Source organism: Dermochelys coriacea, chromosome 9 (genome assembly GCF_009764565.3).
Source record: "Dermochelys coriacea isolate rDerCor1 chromosome 9, rDerCor1.pri.v4, whole genome shotgun sequence".
NCBI classification, from domain to species: domain Eukaryota; kingdom Metazoa; phylum Chordata; order Testudines; family Dermochelyidae; genus Dermochelys; species Dermochelys coriacea.
Window position 1 is genome coordinate 35675915 of NC_050076.1, and position 8920 is coordinate 35684834.

Below are 8920 nucleotides of genomic sequence, written 5' to 3' on the forward strand. Positions count from 1 at the left end.
TGTTGTTTTTAGCATATGCTGGTTTGTGTCTATATGATTTCAGTTGGTGTGAAGTTTAGACTGCTTAAGATCAGTAACTGTTTCTAGTGAAGGGATGTGCTTTTTTCTGATGCAAATGGAAAGCCAGTTTGGCAGATTTTTTTCCCTTTTTCCCCCACAAAGAAGGATACAGCATCTCAGACTTTGTCCTAATTTTTTTGGCAGATTTGGACTGCCCTACTCAAGGGCATAAAGAAGCCTCTCAACCTATCAACAATAAAAATAGGACAATGACCTGCCAAATGGAAGGAAATTAATAAACTGAGGGACAGTAAAAGTCACTGAAGTAGGAAACTTCAAGCAATGAGGAAATGATTTCCTATACAATATAAGCAAAATGTTCTGCTGCTTCAGTTTCACATTGCTACACTGAGGGCTAATAAATTTTAGTAACCAATTCTGTTATGAAAACCAATTCCATAGGTAGATCAGATCAGCTTATAGAGTGGGCAGTTCGATTATTTTGAAAAGGGGGGGGAAATGGTCATACTTTCCTCCTCTTTGCATATATTCTTAACTGAATGAGACTAGACTCCTAACTCAGAATATTCAAATAAAACGTTAAGTCTCCAGGCACAATTACAGGTCCTGAATTTGTGTTAGCAAAAGGTGATGCTATATTCAATTTGTCACCACATAGTAAGAGTCAGCAAATGACATTGTACAATATATTTAGCACTACTCAGTTAGAAAGTCTGCCTGGGAGAAGGTCAAAGAAAGGTCAGCTGCTAAGATCAAATCGGGAGCCAGATATGCTGACCCTTAATCATAGGCTTTATAGACTGCAATTCAGCATAACATTATTGAATTCACCGTTAGATTAAGCTGGTCTGCTTTGACATATACAGCCCCCTAGGCAAGTTAATGGCTGTGTCATCTACTTAATTATGCAAGCTTTGATAACAGACCAGTGAGACCACCTCTGCAACTGAGAGAAGTCTTTAAGGTCTTAATTGTTTGCATTTTCAACAAAGTGACATTCCCAGTGATTTTCCACTGAATGCATCCGATGAAGTGAGCTGTAGCTCACAAAAGCTTATGCTCAAATAAATGTGTTAGTCTCTAAGGTGCCACAAGTACTCCTTTTCTTTATTCTCAGTGTAGCTAATGTTTGGTAATTAGTTATATGTACACAAATTAATACTTGAGAACAATCATAGTGAGAGAGAGACTTTTTAAAAAAATCAGGAACAAAGGCTGTGAGACTACTCAAGGAAATAAAACTAAGCATGTACATAAGTGTTTGAAGGGTTGGGACCTCTGTAAAGAGAACATTAAGGTTGCAAGTTAACCACCCAAAAGTCAGGAAATGCCAAAGTTAAGATTACTCACACAGCCATAAATCTCTCTCTTTGTCTTTTTGTATTACTATAGTCTTTAATAACATGATCACATATCATTATTTCAATTGAATCCCAATATTAAAACAAAAGTGAAGAAGAAGGCTTCTCACAATACAATTTCTGTGGGGTTATCAAATTTTAAAATACTTACTTATTGGAAATTAATTATGTATTTTAATAATTTATTGTTATAATCTTTGTTCAATGAATGTGCTTCTGATTTATTCACTGCACGTTGTTTAATCTGCAAACTGCATGGTAACTAGTGACTGGCAGCCAACACTACCTCATTTGCTGTGCACCACCAACCCATGAACATTTTGCTCCAAGTTGCACCAATGTAAATTCAGAGTGACCCTTCTGATGTCACTGGAGATACTCTGATTTTACACTGTTGTAAATTAGAACAGAGGATATACAAGAATATGTCAGAGATCCTTATGGCTCCTGCCTCATTCATTGAGTACATGAGGTAGAGGTACGACAGAAATGGTATTTTGTGATCATATAGGGCGTGATCCACCTTCCACTGAAGTAAATGGAAGTCTCTCCTGTGACTTTAATGGGAGTTGGACTAGGCCCATAATGAAAGCCTATATTCTGTCTGTCTATATATGACCTGCCAACCCACCCAGGTTTTTATAGTCATGCCCGTTATCACAGTGTTTCAATATATCACAGAGAATTATAAAACACAAACCACAAAAACCAAATGATCTGGTTTCATCCCTACTTCCGCCAAGGCAGTCAGGGTTATATGAGTGTATATGTGGGCTTTTTTGTTTGTTGAGTATTTTCTTCTTCTCTGTCTTCTCACCACTCATGCTACTTTTTTCTCTTCATTATTGACTTACCTCTTTCATTTTCCTCTTCCTCCTTCACTGCTGTTATTCGTGTTGCTGTGAAAAAGTTCAGTTAAAAAAATATTGTTACACCTAGGTCGAAGGCATTTAAATTTGTGATCATTCTAATCTCCTCTGGTCTTCTTAGCATATGTGCAATATGCCTCAGGTGGCATGTGACCAAGATTCATCACTGAATTTTGTCCACTGGTTGGATCATTAGCTTCCCTGGCTTTGGCTGGGTGAGTTCCAAAGCCTTGACCTTAATATCTCCTGCTTGCATGAGCTTCATTCTGGGGATTCGCAAAAAGAAAAGGAGTACCCGTGGCACCTTAGAGACTAACAAATTTATTAGAGCATAAGCTTTCGTGAGCTACAGCTCACTCCATCGGCTGCATTTGGTGGAAAAAGCAGAGGAGAGATTTATATACACACACACACACAGAGAACATGAAACAATGGGTTTATCATACACACTGTAAGGAGAGTGATCACTTAAGATAAGCCATCACCAGCAGCAGGGGGGGGAAAGGAGGAAAACCTTTCATGGTGACAAGCAAGGTAGGCTAATTCCAGCAGTTAACAAGAATATCAGAGGAACAGTGGGGGGTGGGGTGGGAGGGAGAAATACCATGGGGAAATAGTTTTACTTTGTGTAATGACTCATCCATTCCCAGTCTCTATTCAAGCCTAAGTTAATTGTGTCCAGTTTGCAAATTAATTCCAATTCAGCAGTCTCTCGTTGGAGTCTGTTTTTGAAGCTTTTTTGTGAAGTATAGCCACTCTTAGGTCTGTGATCGAGTGACCAGAGAGATTGAAGTGTTCTCCAACTGGTTTTTGAATGTTATAATTCTTGACGTCTGATTTGTGTCCATTCATTCTTTTACGTAGAGACTGTCCAGTTTGGACAATGTACATGGCAGAGGGGCATTGCTGGCACATGATGGCATATATCACATTGGTAGATGCGCAGGTGAACGAGCCTCTGATAGTGTGGCTGATGTGATTAGGCCCTATGATGGTATCCCCTGAATAGATATGTGGACAGAGTTGGCAACGGGCTTTGTTGCAAGGATAGGTTCCTGGGTTAGTGGTGCTGTTGTGTGGTGTGTGGTTGCTGGTGAGTATTTGCTTCAGATTGGGGGGCTGTCTGTAAGCAAGGACTGGTCTGTCTCCCAAGATCTGTGAGAGTGATGGGTCGTCCTTCAGGATAGGTTGTAGATCCTTGATGATGCGTTGGAGAGGTTTTAGTTGGGGGCTGAAGGTGATGGCTAGTGGCGTTCTGTTGTTTTCTTTGTTGGGCCTGTCCTGTAGTAGGTGACTTCTGGGTACTCTTCTGGCTCTGTCAATCTGTTTCTTCACTTCAGCAGGTGGGTATTGTAGTTGTAGGAATGCATGATAGAGATCTTGTAGGTGTTTGTTCAACAATTTCCATCCCACCATCAACCTCAGCCTGGACCAGTCCACACAAGAGATCCACTTCCTGGACACTACGGTGCTAATAAGAGATGGTCACATAAACACCACCCTATATCGGAAACCTACTGACCGCTATTCCTACCTATATGCCTCTAGCTTTCATCCAGATCATACCACTCGATCCATTGTCTACAGCCAAGCGCTACGATATAACCGCATTTGCTCCAACCCATCAGACAGAGACAAACACCTACAAGAAACAGGATTGCTAGTGTTGTGGACATTGCAAAATTCACCAGTTCAACTACACTAGTGCAGATTGCAACAATGCAGTTCCCATATGGAGAAAACTTATAAAATAACCTGGTGATTGCATTCTAGTCAGAGATGAAAGTAAGCCGCAGCTGCTGCGGGAGCCCCTGGCCCTTTAAATCACCACTGGAGCTCTGGCAGCAGGGCTTGGACAGCACTTTAAAGGGCCTGGGGCTCCCTGCAGTGGCCAGAGCCCTGGGGTAGCAGCAGCAGGGTTCCAGCGGTGATTTAAAGGGCCTGGGGCTCCAGCCACTGTGGGGAGTCCCAGGCCCTTTAAAGCGCTGCCCAAGCCCTGCTACTGGCGGTGGTGATTTAAAGGGCCCAGAGTTCCTCTGCAGTAGCAGCAGCCAGAACCCCGGGCCCTTTAATTCGCCCATGAGCCCCGTGGCTCCCAGCTGACTCTGCAGCTGGTAGCTCCGGGGTGATTTAAAGGCCGTGGGTCTCTCAGCACAGCCGGAGCCCCGGGGCCTTTAAATCTTGATTTAAAGGCCCTGCCTCTTCCAATTGAGGCCATGCCTCTTTCAGTTGAGGCCATGCCCCCGCTCAGCGTACCGTTAAGTCTTTTAAGTTACTTTTACCCCTGATTCTAGTTCCTAATCGCCAGGTGTCTACATCACAATTGACCATTTCAGCAGAGGCCAAGGAATGAATGGACATCGAGTGATTAGACTGTACCTTTTTACTCCCTGTCATCCTTCCAAAACAGGGTGCATTGATGCTGCAATATGTAGAAGCTTGCATTGCTGCTGCATCTATAATGAAGGCTCCATGTGCAGTTTGGCAAGGTGAACCTAAATTCCGCAGCAAGTCCCTGGATTCTGCAGCACTCCGAGATGGCAGAAGACACTGAATAATTTAAATGAAGCTGCTGTAGACTAATTACAACCTTCAATTTTTTAAATATGAAAAAGAATGATACAATCAGGGTGTTAGCCCCTGAATGTTTATTTTGTTAAAAATTTATCCACCAGATTGGCAGCTTTTTTAGGCTATGGTTTAAGAACATTAGCTGGATGTTTCTGCTAAAATGATCGGCAGTGAAATAGTCACTAATATTGACATTTAAACTTATCTTTAGGTTTCAGACTTGTCAACCTATTGAGATGAATGGTCAGACCCCTCTGATAAACTGTTTCAGACTGTCTGCAGATTCAGAAAGACATCGCTGCATTGGTTTACACTCAGTTCATGTTCTGAAGGTGACCTCTGTGATGATGAGGGCTAGAAATGTTGTTTTTTTTTTAAATGAAAGCTGAGATTCTTGAGCATAGCTCTTCAGGAAGGGATGAATTCAATGACAAACTCCATAGCTATGGAATATTAGAATACATGGGACTCTGTTGACACTATGAATAAATTGAGGGTTTCAGATTACAGGGCTAGCAGTCTAGCACCTTACATGAGTAATAAAAACTCTCTAAAAAAGGATTTTAAAAGAGTGGGGGAAATGAAATTCAGAATTCATTAGTTCATATGTATCTGGTGCAATTTTTAAAAGTAACAGCATAATAGAGTAAGCAGATACATTACTCTAGAAGCTATATTCATGTTTATCGTTTAATCCTATGAGAGAGAAAGGAAGAGAAGCAATTGCACTCATCTGCATAAATCTGAATTTTTTTAGAGGGATGTTCAGGTTTATTTTTAGTAAAAATATTAAAGTCAGAAAGCAATTTTATCCTTAATATGTCATCTCTGTGCAGACTGAGCATAGAAACTGCAAATGGATATATTACTAGGCCTTTTGGAGATAGCTGCTGCATTTGCTGATACAAGCACTGCATCACAATTTCTAGAGTACAAAATGCATTGGATCAAACCAAATTCTATTTTATTGTGTAACAGCAATAGTAAATTCATGCTTGCACCAACAGAACTACCAATAAATAAAAAATTATTCAAATAGCTTCTATCTGAGATAAACTCAGTGTCTGGAACTTGGAGAGAAACTGAATTAAAGGCTAGGTGGAGTTGCTCTACCTCCACTTGAATTAAGAAGGAGAAAAGACTGGAGAGCTATAGTCCTATTGGGGGCATTCCTTATTCATGAAAAGTTTCTGTAGAATGCCCAGATATTACTGAGATAAGCACTTAAAATATGTAGTTATTAATAGTACTTAATATTATGAGATATAGCCAAAGTAGTAAATAATGTATAACAAAGAGTATATATCTTTCTCACAAAAAGGACAATCCTTTTTTAAAAAAAAAAAAAATTTATCAGCACTTTCCTAGCTGCATTAAAGCCTTTCTCTGTATTGCAGTTGGTAAACAGAATTAACTAACCAGATTTGTCTATCATTTTTAGCAAACAGATTTTCACTTCAAGCTGGAGGTCTCACAGTAACTCACCTTTTACTTTTTCTTCTCGAAGCAATCAGGGAGAGATGCAGATTCTGTTCTAGTTCCATGTTTCCTGTCTCTAAGCAAAATAAAAGTGAGTATTAGTGAAATTTTTAGAAAACATTATAATATTTGCAAAATAGCTTTTCTTTAAAGTACATAGTAGACACAAAATACTTGATGGCATTATGTGATAAACATACTTATAGGTACAAACACTGCTTTAGTATAAATTAGGGCTGTCAATTAATCACAATCAATTCACGTGATTAACTAAAAAAATTGATCATGATTTTAAAAATTAATCATGATTAATCGCAGTTTTAATTGCACTGTTAAACAATAGAATACCAATTGAAATTTATTAAATATTGTGGCTGTTTTTCTGCATTTTCAAATATCTTGATTTCAGTTACAACACAGAATACAAAATGTACAATGCTTACTTTATATTATTATTTTTTACTACAAATATTTGCACTGTAAAAATGATGAACAAAAGAAACTATTTTTCAATTCACCGCATACAAGTACTGTAGTGCAATCTCTTTATCATGGAAGTGCAACTTACAAATGTAGATTCAAAACAAAACAATGTAAAACTTTAGACCCTATAAATCCACTCAGTCCTACTTCTCCTTCAGCCAATCACTAAGACAAACAAGTTTGTTTACATTTACGAGAGATAATGCTGTCCACTTCTTATTTACAATGTCACCAGAAAGTGAGAACAGGCATTCACATGGGACTTTTGTAGCCAGCATTGCAAGGTATCTACATGCCAGATATGCTAAACATTCGTATGCCCCTTCATGCTTTGGCCCCTATTCCAGAGGACATGCTTCCATGCTGATGACACTCATTAAAAAAATAATGTGTTAATTAAATTTGTGACTGAACTCCTTGGGGGAGAACTATATGTCTCCGGCTCTATTTTAGCCATATTCTGCCATATATTTCATGTTATAGTAGTCTCAGATGATGACTCAGCACATGTTCATTTTAGGAACACTTTCGCTGCAGATTTGACAAAATGTAAAGAGGGTACCAACATGAGATTTCTAAAGATAGCTACAGCACTCCACCCAAAGTTTAAGAATCTGAAGTTCCAAAATCTGGGAGGGATGAGGTGTGGAGCATGCTTTCAGAAGTCTTAAAAGAGCAACACTCCAATGCGGAAACTACAGAACCCTACCCAACAAAGAAGAAAATCAACCTTCTGCTGGTGGCATTTGACTTAGATGATGAAAATGAACATGTGTCAGTCTGCTCTGCTTTGTATTGTTATTGAACAGAACCCATCAGCAGCAGCATGTCCTCTGGAATGGTGGTTGAAGCATGAAGGGACATATGAATCTTTTGCGCATCTGGCATGTAAATATCTTGCAATGCCGGCAACAGTGTCATGCGAACACCTGTTCTTACTTTCTGGTGACACTGTGAACAAGAAGTGGGCAGCGTTATCTCCTGCAAATGTAAATAAACTTGTTTGTCTGAGCAATTGGCTGAACAAGAAATAGGACTGTGTGGATTTGTAGGCTCTAAAGTTTTACATTGTGTTATTTTTGAATGCAGGGGGGGTTTTCTACATAATTCTACATTTGTAAGTTCAACTTTCATGAAAATGAGATTGCACTACAATATTTGTATTAGGTGAATTGTTTTGTACAGTGCAAATATTTGTAATCAAAAATAAATATAAAGTGAGTACTATACACTTTGTATTCTGTGTTATAATTGAAATCAGTATATTTGAAAATGTGGAAAACATCCAAAATATTTAAATAAATGGTATTCTATAATTGTTTAACAGTGTGATTCATTGCACAATTAATCATGATTAATTTTTTAATTGCTTGACAGCCCTAGTATAAATAGTTTATTGGCATAAAATTAGGTTGATGGCATTACTCACAAATAGGGTGCCCACATGTCCCTTAATTTGAGATGCATTAAAATGTATTAAAACTGATATTAAGTACTGTTTGAACAATAAATTGAAGCTTATAATAATTGCATTGTATACTTTAGGGCAGTAGAATGTACACCTGAGAAAAATCTATGATATGCTAAGAAAAATGGTGTTTCGCTAAAATGTCCCTTAAAATAAATCACTGTCCCTTATTTTTCAGTTGATTGTCCCTTTTTTCCATCCAACAAAGATGATCACCCTACTCACAAATCATAAAAGTCAGAGTCTCATCAATCTCTGTGCTATCTCAGATGGAAGGTAGTCTGAATTAGTAGTGTCTCAAACTCTGGGGCATTCAAATTTAGATGTCCATAACATTAATATTACTGAATGATTTTCTTCAAACTTGGCTTGTTTTTTCAGTCTTCTGGAGATTTAAAGATCAACACAAGTATGAAGACTCTGTACATTACGGTAACTTACTGTAGTAAGATTTTAAGAAATTCTAGAATACCTTTATGAATTGTCAGCTAACTGATAATTAATAAGTATGGCTTTTGATTTTAGGTTTTAACTGATAAAATACCCCTGATACAAAAGAAAAAAAGAAATCAATGTTTATCCAATAAACCCTGGAAATGATTACTTGCAATCTTAAGGTCTGTCTACATGGAGCAGTAATGCAAACTATGGGGGTTTGATTTCTAAAT